The sequence below is a fragment of the Halichoerus grypus genome, chromosome 11, assembly GCF_964656455.1.
Source record: "Halichoerus grypus chromosome 11, mHalGry1.hap1.1, whole genome shotgun sequence".
Taxonomy (NCBI): Eukaryota; Metazoa; Chordata; class Mammalia; order Carnivora; family Phocidae; genus Halichoerus; species Halichoerus grypus.
In genome coordinates this window covers 85,004,809-85,023,139 of record NC_135722.1, presented here as the reverse complement: position 1 = coordinate 85,023,139, position 18,331 = coordinate 85,004,809, and the positions used below count along the sequence as shown (strand labels likewise).

General features: G+C 40.9%; 1 protein-coding gene across 8 annotated transcripts in view; it reads left to right on the top strand.

The window, feature by feature from the left end:
• The window catches only part of NTM (neurotrimin), a 943,472-nt gene that overhangs the window by 619,562 nt on the left and 305,579 nt on the right, over positions 1 to 18,331 (top strand). The window lies entirely within an intron of this gene.

Genomic DNA, 18,331 nt, shown 5'->3' with positions numbered 1-18,331 from the left:
ATATCAAGGGCATAACTGGCTATAACTTTCAAGCCTATAGTATTTCCTTCCTTTTGTGACCCCGTGTTCCTCTCTCTCTCCACTTAATGTGGCTGCATGGACGTGGTCTGAAAGAAAGGGCTTTGTAAAGATGATGGCCATGATTTGGTATTTGCCACCGAAGTGAGCCCTTTTGTCCAACTGAGAAGTCTTAATGGGCCTTTGTTGCTTAGAACTATTTTTCTGCCTTCCTGATATTTGGGATCCAATTCAGTTGGCTTCTCCAAACCAGGGAGCCTCAATATTCTAGAAGCAATCTTTCTCTCTTTCTCGGCATCTCTCTTTCTTTCTCTCTCATTTTAATATCTGATTGAAAACTGGTACATTCTTTCTGAGCACATCTCTTTTTTTGTAATCACTGGTATAAACAGAGAGGAGCAATTAAGACACATAAACACTTTGTCTCTTTCTATCCATTTTTTTTTTTAGAGCTATGGGCTTGGTTGGCACTTAGTTAGCTTTAGAAATGATCAGAAATGACAGTTTTTACCAAATGTTTGCTATTTCAAAACAGGGATGGCCAGGCTTCTAGCTCACACTGTCTGTTTCATTGACATCCATTGCCCACTACAAAAGCCATTAACACATATTTTTGGTTTACGCCAAAGCTCTACTCCTGGTACCAATCTTGATATTAATTAGGGCCACACTAGTTATCGTGATAAATAAATCCCCAAATCTTTGTGGCTTTACAATAGACATTTGTCTCTCACCATTTAATGGCTATATGTCATGCTACTGGTTGTAAAGTGGGGAGGCTCTGCCTTTTGTGCTTATTCAGGGATGCTGCATTTTGGAGGCTTTTCTACCTTCAACATGTGACTTCCAAGTTGGCTATGGGTGCCAACTTCTAGCTGGGGGAAGAGGAGGACATAGAACGGCACATGAAGGAGGCTTTAAAGGGCCAGGCCTGGGAAGTTGTGAATGTCACATCTACCTTCATTCCCCCGGGGTAGAACTTGGTTATTGTATCACACATAATGGCAAGAGACGGTGGGAAATGGCATCTAGTGAAGTGCCCAAGAAGAGAAAGCAAGTTTTGTTGAAGAGCCACCAATCTTTCAAATACTCACTATGTTTTGTAGTAAGGATTGCATGGGCTATGCAAAGGGCCCATCATGATGATAACACACATAGGTACTGGGTAAGTGTTAAGTTCCCTTCACTTCCCGCTCACTCTAAATAGCCCCCAAGGTACCCAATAAGTGCTCAATAAACAGAGAATAAATAAATTAGTATTTGTAGTTATTTCTCCTCTGAATTGAGGACTTTTGAAATCTGACCTTCTTTTGGACTGAACTGTGCTGAATCTCTTTGGGTCTGAATTTTCTTTGAATTAGAATCATCTCTCAGGAAACCTAGACTCTTTTCCAAAGAACCCTATCTGGTCTATTGGAAACTGTTTCAAAGTTGAAACCTCAACCCTGATAGGTCCTTTGGCCACTAAGAATGAAGCCCTGAGGGATATGTCTATGCTGGCTATTAACATAAAATAGCATAGCAGAAATTGGAGGAAAGTCATCTGGTGTGCTGAATTTTACATCCTCTTTAAACATACATGCCTTAAAATGTACCTTACACAAAAGCTTAATTTTCTTTTCCCCAGATCTTAAATCGCTTTGCCGACGACAGGAATAGTTTGTTCCATTTCATTTCTACACTTGTTTATAATGTCTGCTTTTTTTTTTTTTTTTACCATCTATTCATTTTATTTTTTCAGTAGGGTTAATTTATTCCAGCTTTATTGAGGTATAATTGACAAAATTGTAGGATATTGAAAGCATACAACATGATTGTTTGACATACGTATACATTGTAAGAGAATTCCTGCCTCCCCTGGAGTTAATTAACGCTTCCATCACCTCTCATATTTACTTTTTTTTTTTGATGAGGTCAGTTTGCTACTCTCTTAATAAACTTCAATTATACAACACAGTGTTATGAACTATAGTTACTGTGTTATACGGTAGATCCTCATGCCTTTTCCATCTTTTTTTTTTTTTTTTAAGATTTTATTTATTTATCAGAGAGAGAGAGACAGAGGCAGGCAGAGAGAGAAGCAGGCTTCTTGCTCAGCAAGGAGTCCGATGTGGGACTCGATCCCAGGACCCTGGGATCATGACCCGAGCCGAAGGCAGACACCCAACCGACTGAGCCACCCAGGCGTCCCGCCTTTTCCATCTTATATGTGAAAGTCTGTAGCCTTTTATCAACCTCTCCCTATTTCCTCCACCTCTCAGCCCTTGGCAACAACTTTTCTACTCTCTGTTCCTATAAGTTTGATTTTTATTTTTATTCCACTTATAAGTTATACCATGCAGTTTTTTTTTCCTGGCTTATTTCACTTAGAATAATGACCTCCAGGTTTATCTGTGTTGTCACAAATGGTAAGATTTCCTTCTTTTTTGAAACTGGATAATATTACATTGTGTGTATGTATGTGTACGTAAGAGAGAGAGAAAGATTGCGGTCCAGAATGGGAAGTACTGTGTGGGCTGTTGGAAAAGGAAAGAACACAGCCAGAAAAGGTACCACATCACCTAGAAGAACAGGTAGCAAATCTCCCTTTTACAGATTACAAACATGATGCTCCAAAAGGCAGACTTATTTGTCTAAAGTTACATGACTAACAAGTGGCGGAAACAAGATAGTAACCAGGTCTACAACAGTGATCTATAAATTTCTTCATATGTACCTATAGAAAGAGCCATATTTTAATTGTAATGTTGTACAGACAGGTGCGTGTGCATTTATATATGTATATACAGAGACACACAGAAGTATTTACTTTGTTTTGTGTAAAGCTTTCTAATATTTTCTACTCTGTTCTGTTGAATTTCATCCCACCCCATTCCTATTTCTTAATTTGATTTTGACCCATTAAATTGTTTTTGCAGCAAAACAAATGGGTTGCAAAGCAGAATTTGAAAGTATTTGCTCTTTGTCCTGTTCCCTGGTGTTGAAAGGTACTGGAGTCCCAGATGACATGCCAAGGATTAGGGAAGACTTTATTGAGGAGATAACATTTGAGTTAGGCCTTGAATGATGTGGATATAAGGGAAATATTTAAGTAATAAACATTTCACCTGCTCAGGCAATATACTCATATAATTTAGGTTTCTATCAAATAATCCTGATGCTTGGCATTTTATGATGAGGCTGAAAAAGGAAAGTAAAAGTGCTCTAATATGTGGCTTTATTCATAATAATCATCCATCCGTCCGTCAATTGGTCAGTCATTGTCATTCACTTAGGAAATAATTATTGAGCTCTAGTTATGTATCAGGCAGTGGGCTCAGCACTGAAAACATAGATGTCTTCAGCATGCTTTTTACCCTTAGGGAACATATGTTTATATCTCTTTCCATGAAGTGATTTGAACTGGGGGTATTGAATGGTATCCCCCTGTCCCTGGGGAATTTGTATTCCTCTTACTTGGCTGGACGCTGGGTGTGTGGGGATATAGTATTGCTCTCTCCTTTCTGCCATCTTAAAAAGACATTTATAAGTTAAAACAGGGCCACTCGTGTAACCTGATGACATATTGATTGTGGTAGTGGGTTTCCTTTGTTAAAAGCATTCCATGTGAATGATGGTTCTAGTCATGGTAAAGGAAGGTTTGTGGGTTTTATCACCTTTTTTGCTTCAGATCAGGTTTTTTCCACCAAGTCAGAGAAATGAGAGTTGCCTTATCCTTTTATTTATTTATTTTTTAAAGATTTTATTTATTTATTTATTTGAGAGAGAGAGAGAGAAACAGCATGAGAGGGGAGAGGGTCAGAGGGAGAAGCAGGCTCCCTGCTGAGCCGGGAGCCCGATGTGGGACTCGATCCCAGGACTCCGGGACCATGACCTGAGCCAAAGGCAGTCGCTTAACCAACTGAGCCACCCAGGCGCCCGCCTTATCCTTTTAAATCAGGGATTCTCTGGAGAAATTGCTATGTGTGGCTCCCTGGGCAGTACCTTCGTTTTAACAGTTATCTGGGTCCGATGAATTGATTGCCAGAAGAGGCTGGTGGGCAGCTGAGCTTAGGCAACAAGACCTCTGACAAACAGGCTTCAAACAGAAGCCTTCTATTTTACATAGACTTTCGAGGACTGAAACATAATACCCAAACCATTAATATATATTTCCTTATTTTAAGCCTATACTTAATGAAATTATATTATTTTAGAATGGATAAATGACAAACTAAGATATATAAACACAAAACAAAATAGAAAGAGACATCACCTTTCTGGCCCTGTAAATCTAGCAAGAATAGCCTGGAACATTCTGCACCATTTTTCTTTCGTTTGTTTTGATTTAATTGATACAATAGAGTTTATTGGCACTATGATCAATCACGGAGATATGCTGCTGAATATGCTGCTGATGATTCCCTTTTCTGATATAGTGGGCTGAATATCCTTTGAAGATAGTCCTGTGTTACATGCTTCATGTTGTCCCCAGCGTGGTGCTTTGTTAAAAAAAGTAGCTGCTCAGAAATATACTAATTGACAAATTAGTATCAACTAATACATCAACACAGAAATTGAAATTTATATGACACTTTCATATACATTTCATCATTTGAAAAATCAACAGCCATTTATTTAGTGATTTGTTCTTGGAAAGTTTTTCCAAGGTATTTAACATTGAATTACAATATAAAATCACAGTAGTTATACATGATATACAAGAAACTGATTCTTGGTAATTATTCACCTAACTTGGGGATCAGAAAAGTGCTAATGTACTAAGTATTAGTCTAATGATTCTGGGTTTTCACTATGTTTTTCAGAGGAAATAGGGCATCTGTTAATCTGGTGGGTATTTCAGTGAAAATTAATTAAGAGAGGTTCTAAGGTGTATTAGTCAGCTTTGGCTAAGTTATGTTGTAGTAACAAATGTCCCCAAAATGTCAGTGACTTACAAGCACAGAGGTGGCTTACAACTGCATGTGTGTGATTCTTTCTCTCTCTCTCTCTCTCTACACACACACACACACATGCATATATATGTACACGTATATATGTGTATACATTTATTTATTTATTTATTTATTTATAAATGTGCATGCATGCAAGCATGCACACATACTTTTGTATGCATGGTATAAGAGAGTGTATATCACACATATGGAATGTGATTTATCAGGTAACTGAATAACCCACCCTGTCTAAAACCAAAGATTCAAAATGAAATACTCTTTTTTTGGGGAATAGAGTGTGTGTGTATACACACACACACACACACACACTCACATATGCATGTACATATGCATATGTTTATATAATATGTGAGTATGTTTATATATGGTTATATAATATTTATGTATTTATTCTTTTATTTATAATCATGCATGCATGTAAACATGAACACACACACTCAACATTTATTTATTTAATTCTTGGACCAAAGTCCGAAGGAGTAGGTTTTATTTGTTATGTGCAGTCTTGCTCCAGAGGGAAAAGAACAGCAGAACCACATGAGGGTTCTTAAAGTTTCCATTTTACAGTGCCACATGAAATTTCTATTCCCATTGCATTGGCCAAAGCAAGTCAAGTGACCAAGACTGATGACAGTGAGGTAAAATGTATAATCTTTTCATTGGGAGAAGCTGCAAACACTTGGAACAAATAAAACAATATACCCCATCCTGTTATTATATATAGTTGGAATATTGAGGTCTGAACATTGGAATAATTATTTCATATTGATTTTGATCCTCAAAAATAACCAAAAGTTTGGCAGAATAGATGTTATTCACTGTGCTTTATAGGAAAAAAAATTCTAAGGCTATTTTTTTTTAACATTTTCAAGTCTCATAGTTGGTAAATGACAAATTCTAAATTTAAACTGATCTAAATCTGACTCTTTTTCTAACCTAAATCTAAATCTGATACTCTTCATGGCCATGCTACATATGTGAGTGTCTGTATTACGTCAGAAACTAAAATGAAAAATGAAAATGTCCAGCTATGGGATGCTGGAGAATTTGTTTTAAAATTTTCATTTATATATTTCATATTTCTTCAGGTGACCAATATTGAACCAAAGGAGTTCTTTCTGTCTGTGAACATAATCATTATTTTATGTTATTTTATTAAGATTCTCATTTTTGGCATATACATGTATGTGTGTGTATGTACAAAGTCAAGCTCCTTCTGTCCTCTGCAGGACCTTAATAAAATATTCTTACAGATCTTGCTAAAACTGCTGAGTTTCAAATCAGGAATTAGTTCTGATTCTGTTGATGTAAACCTGAACAGAGAGGAGAAACATAATCCACCTTCCTGCATTATTAAGATTTCTGATATACAGTTTTGATAAAAGCTTGCAAGTACAAAATTTGCTATCTAGCCTAATGTAGCATGGAGGATTTTGTCTGAGCTAGCAAAGGATCACATTTTCATCTCCTACGAGGCAAAAACCGAGCTCTATAAACTATTTTCCACATGCATGCTCTACTTCAAAATATATATATATATATTTATATATATATAAATGTATATATAGTGTTTCATTCTGAATATTTGCTTTAAGAGTGGGTGGGCCCTAAACCTAGTTGCCTGATAAATCACATTCTATATGTGTGATATACACAGTCTCTAATCTATGCAAGAACACTGACTTCAGGTACAAGGAAAACCAATACTGCACAGTAAGTAGACTAGATGATTCATTCAGTTTGATTCATGTTTGCTATACATTTAGTACTTGAGCGTATACTATAGAGGAAATGCAGTATCCTTCCGGCTGTCAGGAGTTCTTGTTGAAGAGATGAGTTGTACGATCTTGGGGAGATGCTCCCGCAGCAGGGTTGAAAAGAACGTTTCTCCATCTGACCTACTTTATTTTCCCTAAGATGTGGAAAAAAAAAATCCATCTACTGTGTTGCATAGTTGAGAACAGTAGTTCCATAACAAGAGAGTTCAGAGATTGGAGGTCATTACAGGCCACAGACAGTCACTTTTCTGACCTTTTCTTCATTTGGCATCCTCTTCTGATTAATTAGTAATTAAAAAGTGATTCTTTAAATGATTACTTCAGCCCCTCAGTAAATATTCAAGGAGGTCATTCTTTGTGCCCAGAGCTGTGCTAACTGATCGAGAGCCAAGGTTATAAGCACAGCTCTTCCCCTTCATCTTTAAGTCCAGTGGAGACAAGTCAACCAATGACTCCAGTGCCTTGTGACAAAAGTGATGTCCGGTATAAGTACAGGCTCCTTTGGGGCACAAAGGAAAACATTTTCTAGGTTTAAACATCCTGGTAAGCCTTTCCATTAATTTTCATGGATGAGAAGGCTAATGACCAAGATTTTGAAAAGCGGGGGAAGGGCATTCTAGACATGTACTTGTCATAGTATGCACACAAGAAAGTAGGCCAGAAGCAGCCTGGACAAATAGTCATGGCAAGTCCTTAAGTATGGTGGGGCTGGGGGAGACTTGGGAGGAGGAGAAAGGATGGGAATGGCAGCAGCAGGGAAGATAGATATCAAATTTATGAAGCTCTTATAACCACGTTTATTAATCTGTGTGATTTGTGACTTATGTATGGAAACACAGTAGCTCAGGCAAGAAAGGAGACTCACTTAAAAATATTGGATGCTCTCTTGGAGTACAAATGCTAGACTCTAGCTTGTTTTCAAAAATAGACTGCCACCAAGAACAGGAATGCCATCAGGGACCCCTGTTTTGCTGTTCTCTCTTTTTTTAATTTTTTTTATTTTATTATGTTAATCACCCTACATTACATCATTAGTTTTTGATGTAGTGTTCCATGATTCATTGTTTGCGTATAACACTCAGTGGTCCATGCAGTACATGCACTCTTTAATACCCATCACCAGGCTAACCCATCCCCCCACCTCCCTCCCCTCTAGAACCCTCAGTTTGTTTCTCAGAATCCATAGTCTCTCATGGTTTGTCTCCCACTCTGATTTCTCCCCCTTCATTTTTCCCTCCTGCTATCTTCTTCTTCTTCTTCTTCTTTTTTTAACATATAATGTATTATTTGTTTCCCAGGTACAGGTCTGTGATTCAACAGTCTTACACAACTCACAGTGCTCACCATAGCACATACCCTCCCCAATGACTATCACCCAGCCACCCCATCCCTCCCACCCCCCACCACTCCAGCAACCCTCAGTTTGTTTCCTGAGATTAAGAATTCCTCATATCAGTGAGGTCATATGATACATGTCTTTCTCTGATTGACTTATTTTGCTCAGCATAATACCCTCCAGTTCTATCCACATCGTTGCAAATGGCAAGATTTCATTCCCTTTGATGGCTGCATAATATTCCATTGTATATATATATATATATATATATATATATATATATATATATATATACCACATCTTCTTTATCCATTCATCTATCGATGGACATCTTGGCTCTTTCCATAGTTTGGCTATTGTGGACATTGCTGCTATAATCACTGGGGTGCACATACCCCTTTGGATCCCTACATTTGTATCTTTGGGGTAAATACCCAGTGGTGCAATTGCTGGTTCGTATGGTTCTGCTGTTCTCTTTATGAGTCATTTATACTCCTCATTAATGCACAATTGTTTACCTACTTTTCCAATCCAGATAATGGAACACAGAAGGCAAGACCATACTCCAAGATGTTACGTCTTACATATAAAGCCACCTGGATAGATTGAATGTCTCTCTGTGTTCATTTACAAATTCTCTTTGAAAGGAATTTGGTTGGGTCAGCTCGAGTCTGGTGCCTACGCTTGTACCACTCTGCCTGTGGCTGGAAGCTGATTTTGCTGCATGAACATTGTTTCTGTGACCAAAAGACTTCAGAGGAGTGGGTGCATTGGAAATCCCCAGAGAAAGAGACTGTGAATTTTACAAGATATACCTAGAATGTAAGTGGGTTACAAATAACAGTCGGCTGATGGAGGCACATCACTATAGCTTCTGGAGTTTGGGAGCCATACCCCAGCATATATCTGGGCTTTACCTGCTCAACATTCTGATTCATCAGATCTAAGATGAGCTCCAGGACCTGCATTTTAAAAAGTCCAGTAATGATTCTAATGCCCAGATAGAATGAGAATGATTTAAAGAAATTCAGATTTTATCTCAAAGAAGAGAAGAAGCCTCAGGATGAAGAAGGAAATGCCATGGAATAGATTTGCATCATTGTACACCCACTTTGGCAAGCAGTTTGGCAAGGAGAGTGTGAGAGTGAAGTGGATTCTTAGGAGTCTGTTTCATTCATTGGGAAGGGATGAAGGATCTCATGCAAGGCAGGAGCAGTGCAATGGACAGGAGGGAAAGTTAGAAGGTAGAACTGGCAGTTTGTTGTCAGCAGTTATACCTGGGGGACAAGGAATGCATCTAGGACAATCCCTTCATTTTTCTGCATGGGTAATGGGGTCATCAGCTGATAGGGCCTCCATTGTACAAGTCTAGGAAGTAGTTGGCTATATGGAAGTTCTCAGCTACAAAGGAGGCTTTTGTAATGAGTGTTTGCAAATGATAGATGAAGATGTTGTGTGCAGATTTCTGAGGGTGGATGTAAATAAGGACAAAGAAGTCTGAGTTTTGGAAACATCAAAAATTTAGGGGAGGGGTGAGAAGGTTGGGAAAGAGAAGCCTGCAAAGGAGATACATAATAGAAGTAGAATATAAATCAAGAGAGATTGGTATCTTTAAAAGGTAGGGAGAAATTTTAAAGGAGAGAGAATTAGCCAACAAGAAACAATAGTAAAAAAAAAAAAAAAAAATGTCCACTGCGTTTGGCCAGTAGCAAGTCAATTGTGTCTTTGAAGACTGTAGTTTTGTTCTGTAATATTATTTTCATACATCTGTCCTCCCCATCTAATGGTGAACTTCATCCATACATTTATTGAGCAGACACCAGGTGGGCAGGGCTGAGAGTCCTGAGATACATAATTTCTGACTCAAGAAGCTCATAATTTAATGAAAAGACAAATAAGATTATAGTAGAAAGTGATAAGGTCCGACGGAGACATACAGAGTATTATGGGAGCCCATGGGGGCATATCTAACCACTTAACTAAGTAGGCACTCAATAAAATTTTATTAAATTAACATATTTATTAAATTTCCTCGTGCAAAAATGCGTAATATCATCACTAAGTGCACAGACCAGCTAATGTGGGCTGGTCTGTTGGCAGAAGTCTGTTAAGAAAGGCAACGAGTCCTCTGTGGTTTTTTAAATGCTTATATTTTTCAGGGTTTTCTCATAAGCTCACTAGTCTCTTTGGCTCCACAGACATCAAGGATTATTTCATCCCACTTCAGTGATTTTAGCCTTTGGGCCACTAACTCTCCCATTTATGTTGCTGGCCTTTCCAGATACCAGATCTAATTCTCAAGCTGCCTGCTGTACATTTCCACCTGTATGTCTCCCACGTACCTCGTATTCAACAAGGTCCAAACAGGACTCTCTGTCCAACTTCCTTTTATGAATTCTTATTCCTAAACCCATGATCTACTTGTTCACCCAGACCCGATACCCAAGAGTCATCCTAGACTCCTCCCTCTTCCCTATTCTCCATTGTATGCTGAGTTTATTATTGAATGATTTTTTTTTACATATTTTATTTAGTTAGTTATTTGAAGGGGGAGGGGCAAAGGGAGAGGGAGAGAATCTCAAGCAGACTCCATGCCCAGCACGGAGCCCAACATGAAACTCCATCCCAAGACCCCAAGATCATGACCTGAGCCGAAACCAAGAGCTGGACACTTAACTGACTGAGCCACCCAGGCGCCCCATTATTGAGTGACTTTTGTCTTGTACCTACATTCATGCTGCCACTGGGTAGAGCAGACTCTTGTCATTTCTTAATGACTTAAGTAAGCCCGGCTGCCTGCCTCAGATCCCCGTCCTCAAATGCATCCTCCTCCACTGCATGGCCGTAGTGACCTTTCTACATCCTTTAGGTCAGTGCCCTGCTCCCACCATTGGTGGCTTCATGCTGACTGTAGGTTACCATCTAAACAACTTATCAGGTCAGGCAAAACCTTCATTTGTTTCCAGTGTAGGTTGATTTTTTCATATTATCTGCCAGGCACTGGGCCAGGTCCTGTGATAACTCTAATGAGGCTTACATTCCAGTGTGCATGACCCAAATGGAGCATAGACTTGAGAATCTGATGAGTGTTTGAAAGAGTGCCTGGAGGATGGGACCGTGTAGCTGTGTCTTGATTAGTATGTGCAGCATGGTGGCAAGAGGTGCCTGCCATGGGAGCTCCTTAGAGGACACCATGTCAAGGCTGAGGCCTGGGTGGATGAGGAGGATTCAGGTAGATACAAACTGCAGGGAGGAGAATGGCACTCTCCAGCATCTTGATTGGAAGGGAGCGTGGTGTGTGAAAGATGGAGGTGTGGGTAGTGAAGAGTGAGCCAAGGCGAAGAGATGAACTTGGTTGGAACTCAGCAAGGGCCAGATTATGCCAGCCCTCATAGGACTGCCTTAGGGAATTTGGACTTTCTTTCATGGGCTGTAGCAAACACCTAACGAGTTTGAAAAGGTAGTGACAAGGCAAGTTTTTGCTTCAAGAAGACTGTTCTGATTATTCTGAGGGGTACAGGTTGGATGAGGTCAAGAGTCAAGGCAGGAAATGCAGCCACTTACTGGTCTCATATGCTCTTGTCTCCCAGGCCAGCTGCCCGGCACCTTCCACACCCCACAGCGCCTGGAACACTGGGCGAGCCAACGACTTAATAGGTACACCTTCCCTATAAGGAGCTGGTGCTCTAGGCAAAGCAGATGGCTTACTGTACCTAAAATAGGGGTGGTTCTTTTCTATCTGCGGCCACTGCACAGGGTTCCTTGGCTGGAAATGCACCTCTCTGCAGGCTCCCATCCCCTCATTAAGATGCTGTTCAAATCGCACCCTACACACCTTATCTCCTTTAATCCTTAAAGCAACCAGATGAGGCAACTGTTTTATCTCCACTTTACAGATGAGGAAGGAGAGACTCAGGAAGATTATGGACTGTTCAGAGTCACGTAGGGGGTTTGGGGATTTACAGCCAAGTCTCCTTGTCTTCATACCTGTTTACTCCACTCTTCAAGGCTCCTGCAAACACGAGTGATTTAAAAGGAATAAATTACTGACTGTGAGGCATTGCTACAGTCCCAGGGTTTACCTTGCTCCCTGGATGTGTGTTTGCCCTCTGGCAGGATTCTTGATCCTCTGACTCATTGCCCCCCTTGCTCTGGCACTCCTGTCCCTCCAGATGGCGGGGGACCCACTCCATACAGTCATAACACATCCAGACCTATCACTGCTTTTCCTATCTTTCTGCCCTCTCCAACCTGAAAAACCCAAAGCCTCCACAGTTAGTCATGTTAGGAACCCCAGCAGCTTCGCCATGGCCCTCACCTGATCTAGATGCTCTGGGACAAAGCAGCAGTGGTGCTCACTCCACCTGAGGCATTTCAATACACAATCACCTCTGTTTCTGAGCTATTCTCTGAGTTCTAAAGTCAGTATGCCTCACCTCAACTGCCTTCCTCAGGGTCTGTGTACACACCTGCCCAGAAAGTCTGCTCCCCTCGCCCACCCCCAGCAACCCCCCACCCCTCCTTGGGCTTCCACCAGGAACACCCACACTGCATTTCTCTATCCTCTGTCCATGACTTCTGCAGTATGATGCTGCCTTTCTGTGGGGACATGGAAAGCCCAGAGTCTGGCTAATAAGTTTGGGTGATTTAAGATTCCAGATCGAAGCACGGGATCAGGTTGTCTCAGTCACAGTGACTCAGAAGGGGTCATGTGGGCCTGAGCTAAGAGCCCAGCTAGGAGTGGGAACATGCAGGTTGGCATGCTCTAGCTGGGTAGAAAGGTGTTCTCACCTGCATGGAACACTAAAGTGTTCTGAGCTGGGTTTCTGGCCCCTATTCTTTCTGTGTGTGTGTGTGTGTGTGTGTGTGTGTGTTTCCTTGTGTAATGCAGGTGTCATAGTAATGGGGTGATGTCCTTGAAAAATACTATGGAGCCTGTGATTTTCTGGAGGCTTCATGTTTTATCTTTCCATTGAAGGCACCCAGTCCCTGTTAGTTATGATTCTGTCTGCTGAACCTTCAGCTCTCACTGTGCTTGGTGACTAGTATTGGGCTTTTGGCATTGGGGTGCTCTGAAGTGCTAAAGAACTGTAAGGCCATGTTCAGATGCATTGCTCGTGCCCACATTCTACCTGCCCTTGCCTCCCCTCACTCTCCAGTCTCTCTGTCCCATCCACAACCTGTCTTCACTCAAGGCAAAAACCCCCTGGTGGTGTTCCCTCCATCTTTCCTCGAGGCCTTGTAAATGTACAGACCATTTAGACTTTAAGACAGTGGGGCCACTTTTCATCTCGGGCCAGGCTGCTGCCTGGTTTTACAGGGTCATAAAAGTCCTGACAGGAGTCATAAAAGCCTCCAATTGCACTGCAGAAACCCTTGGAGTATATTTTAAGGGCCCCTGAGTTTTCATTTTGCTGCTTTTATGGGGACTCGTAAAAGCTGCGTGGAGCGAACCCTCTGATTGGCTGCTCACCACGGAGGTAGTTAAAATTACAGCTTTAGACAAATTGTTCCAGTCCCAATAAATCAGCATCCAGCATGTGGCAGGGGGAAGGCTTACAGCTCTGCTGCATTCCTTGTGGCCTCCCTTGTCCCACCTCAAGGCAAGATTGGGGCCACCCTCTCGGAGAAGCCATCATTCCCCAAAACCATTCTTTGCAAGAGAAGACTTGTTAATCAACTCACTATTTTTATGCATTTTACCAGATAGCTAGTTGACTTCTTTATTTCCATAAACCTCATTATTTTATACCAGATTGATTTATTTTGAAATCAACTGGAGTTAAAGAGACACAATCTCAGACTCTGTCCGTCAGCATGGCTGGAGTATGCCTGCTGAGTATAACCTACTTTCTCCCCATGGATCCCCTGATATCCCATCTCTTGCCTTACTGTTGTCTTAGCAGATCTGTCATAGCCCTACAATGGGCCAGCATAGGGCCATTATAGTGCCAACACGGTCAGTGTGAGTGTCATTCTCTGGACCCGTCTTAACTTTCTACTGGTTGTGCCTGGCAGAAAATCAAAGCAGAGTGAGTATTATGGGATGCTGCTTTTGTTTTGTGCCATTATCAGCTTTTTATTAGCTTGTGGCTCAAATCTATCACCAGTATAGAGAATCCTCAGGACCTTGAATGGAGAAGCAGACTGTTTCTTCCCTTCTTTCCAGACCCAGCACCAATCAGGCCCAGTTGAATTACCATGCTAACCACCTGAGGTTCAATCAGACTCTTCAACTGAAATTTGGAAGTTAAGAAGAAAGGGACTAACGCTTACCGCTCCAGAACCTCTTCCTTTTCAGGCAAACAAAGCTTCCCAGAGATGCTCCGATGGTGGTAGAAGAAGAAGGAGGCTCTGCTCATGCCCCCTTGGGAGAAATGCGCTACTCCTGTTTGTGTGGCCGCCTCTGTTCCCATGGCAACCACCTCTCTCCCCTGCTATTTCTGAAAAGCACATGCTTGTGGGAGTATCATTCTGAAAAAAAAAAAAAAAAAAGATGCGTACTCCTCCTCTTCTGGAGATTAGCCAAGTCAATATCTCCAGCCACGCAAGGTATCTTTTTACATGGGAAATGCCCAACTAAGTGTAGATTGGTGGGGAGAGCCAAGTGAAATCGGGAGAAAGACTTGGGGTAGGGAAGGAATGTAAGAAGTACTCCCAGGCAGGGATTAGCCTGAGAAATTAGACCAAGATACATAGCAGGGAAGGTTTACCACCATTACTTCCCTTCTAGAGTCACGGGCTGGCAGTCAACCCTGCAAGGCAAGGAGGCAGAGGGATGCAGGTGTTGCTGCAAATTTCCTGCATAAGTCAGAGGAGAAAACAGGTTCTCTCCTGACACATGCCTCTATTTTGAAGGGCCTTATTCTTTTCTTAAATGTATGAACCAATCACAAAGGTTACAGGCTACGTGAGAGAAAAACACATCTTATTTCTGTCTTGCTCTAGTTTTATATAATTATTATATCAACTGTGGCTGATCAAAGCATTCATTAAAGAGAAACTATCTCTTCTATGCTTTTGTTGCAGTTTGGAGAAATTTGACAGGCTTTCTATATCTCTGGCTATATTTCCCTTTTTCTTTTTCACAGTTGATTTCTCTCCTCTTCCTCTCCTCCTCCCCTTTCTCCATACCGGTGATTTCTAACACGACACTTTTTTTTTTTTTCCTGTCCTCCACTTGGCTTAATCAAATCTCTCTTAAGGCATCAAGGGAACCATGAGCCAGAGCAGCTTTGGGAGTTCTAACCATATGTTTAGAAGGTGAGCACTGCCGCAAATGTCTGGTTGCTGAAAAGCGATTGGCCCCATGGAAGTGCAGGGGGCCTCCACCAGGCATGCCCCCACCCAACGCTCCTTTTCTTGTATCTTTCTCATGGACACTGATTTCTGTGCTGAGCTTCCTGCTCTGCCCTTATGGTCTCCTTCCAAAGACAAGCACATATCTGACTGACATCCCTTTGTCAAACCGAGGGGGGATTCTGTGCCAGCGAAGGATTTCCACATGGGCAGCTCTGTCTTCGCAAGCTCTCATCTTGCAATGTGGCTTTGGCTGCTCCGGCTTTCGTGATCCTAGCACTGTTCTCCTAGTGGAGGTAGTTCCTGTTTCTTTACTGTAAAGGGTTTTCTCCCAGGGATTTCAGCAACCCAATAAATCACAAGAGGATATGACTTGAACTTGAAGAGCATTTGGGGTGAATGTGTGGAAGTCCATTTTTCATATTAACGTGCCTCTGTATCCCATTGTGTGGCATAATTCCATCTCATTTTCCACTGGACTAATGACAGACTCCTTCACAAATTTATAAAAGTGCTTTGGTTTTCAATCTATATTTCATCATTCATTTATTCTTCACTCCTTCAACACACAAAGCGCAGACTGTGTGCTGGGTACTATGCTGGGGCCTGGGGACATGGAGATAAATAAGAAACAATGTCTGTCTTCTTGCAATTCATAAACAAATAGGGCAGGGAAAGTGTAATCAATTACTTAGTAAGCATTGTGGAAAATGTAATGATATATAAAGAGGAAGTAGGGATAAGCAGTGACTTTCCGGGAGTGCTTAATCTTATCTGGATTTTTTCCTCAAGAGGAGAGAATCAGGACAGGACATTCCAGATGGAGATAGCAACAAAAGAAATGCCCAGAAACATAAAACAGCATGTTTGTGGCATGCTGAGAGAAGCCTTGAGCAATAAAAAGGCTGAAGAGAAATTCAAGGATCAGATTTGGAGAGGTATTTGTATTGGAAGATACAAAATGTGGGTTTTCCATTACTAAAGAAAAAAAAGCAGCATCCAATGCTTACATATCACTGTGTGGGATTGCATGGCCCTTCAATTTAGCAAATACTTATTGAGTGTTTGCTGTGTACAAAGTAGCATACCAGATGTGCCAGAGATACAAGGGTGAAGAGATACAAAGACAATATAAAGATGTATCTCAGTAACAACCTTCTATGGATTAGACATTTTGTTGCAGAGACAGGGAATAAACGGGGAAAAAAAAAACAACACTAAAAGGACATACACAGGTACACCTACACTCACACACACATCCAACAACAGTAGAAAATGAGATCAGATCATACATGAGTCATTGTCAAGTAATCTTAAAGACAAAGAGTTATGGAAGCAGAAGACAGAGTAATTACATAGACATGGATGGTCAAGGAAGCCCATGCAGAGGAGGTCAATGAAGCTGAACCCAGTAGGATTGGAAAGATTTGGAGAGGTGGAGTCTGGATGTATAGAGAAAGATTTGACAGAAAGGGTGACAATGGGAAAATCCAGATCAGAATTACAGTGAATGAATTGGACTTGCTGGAAGGGGAGTAAGTGGGAGCACCTAGCAGCTGGGACTGCAGATACGTTGCCTGCAGATCACAGAGTGTCTTCAAATGTTATATTAAGGGTACTGGGCTTTCCCCCATTGGCAATAAGGCATCCCTGAAGGTATGAGTAGGGAAGTGACATGGTATTGGTCAGACTTCTCTTATGGGCTGTTTGTGGCACCTTTATTGTACAAAAGCCATCAAACTTAATAATTCTTCAGTTATCTGGAACATTACTGTAGCAAGATAGCCTATCTTTTAATGGGAATTCAGGAATGGGAGTTTACTGATAAGCAGCTGAATTAGGAGGATATCAGAAGGGAAAATTTGGGTGAAGTGGATAAGAAGGTACATTTTGAGTTGCAGTGGTCCTAGATAAACCTTACAATATCAATTTCTTCTAAGGGAATACAATTAATACTCTTTAAACAGGATGCAGGAAAATGAAACAGTTCCTTTACATGTATTCTCTAAACTAAAAGGTTTTTGGCCATTGCTTGCATAACTTTCCATTATGGACAGACATGCCTTTTTTTTTCTTTTTCTTTTTCTCTTAATACGCATGATTCTCCTGAATCATTCCTCTCCCCAAAAATCTCATCTGTTAAATTTTATGGTACCATATTGCCTGGGTTTGGACTCAAGTTCTTCCATTTCCTTGTTCTGTGGTCTTAGATGAGTTATTGAAACTCTCTGTGCCTCAGTTAACTCATATGGAAAATGGTGAAATACTAGTATCAATGTCGTGAAGTTGACAATTAAGTAGTTTTACCTCTAAAGTGCTTAGACAAGTTCTGCACTTAACAAGCTCTTCACTAGTGTTCTCTTTCCTGGATCTTCTGCTTACAGAGCTAGCTTCACCCAGATGGTTCATGTTGAGAATTTATTTCTCACTCAGCCACATGGATTCTCTAAAAGCTCCAGGTTCTCTTGGAACCTCTTTCTTGAGTATCCTTTAGCCCCTGGATGGCCCAGCACCCCTACCCTCATTTTTCAGGTCACATAGTCTCCTTAATCAAACATTAGCATAACGTATTAGCATATCCATAGCACAATTATTTTCATTACCCTAGTCCCAGTCAGACTAAAAGATGCCTTCAATCTAGATATAAATAATTTATATTGTTTACACCAAGGTGAATTACAGAGGAGGGAAAGAGAGAATATGTGTGCGTATGGGGTCTGGTGGGTGTGGATTAGTGATGGTGGCAAAAGACAAATTGAGTTGCCACTTTGTCTTGCATTTCTTCTCTGCGTTATTCTCAATAAGAAGGCACATGTGTATATATATTCCAAACACAGATACCATTTTTAATTGCTTCTAATCTTCTCCTTCCTTTTAATCTCACTAAATCTGTCAAAAATGTGTCTCATTTAGTAAGTAAGAAATAGAGGATGGTTTTGAGCTTT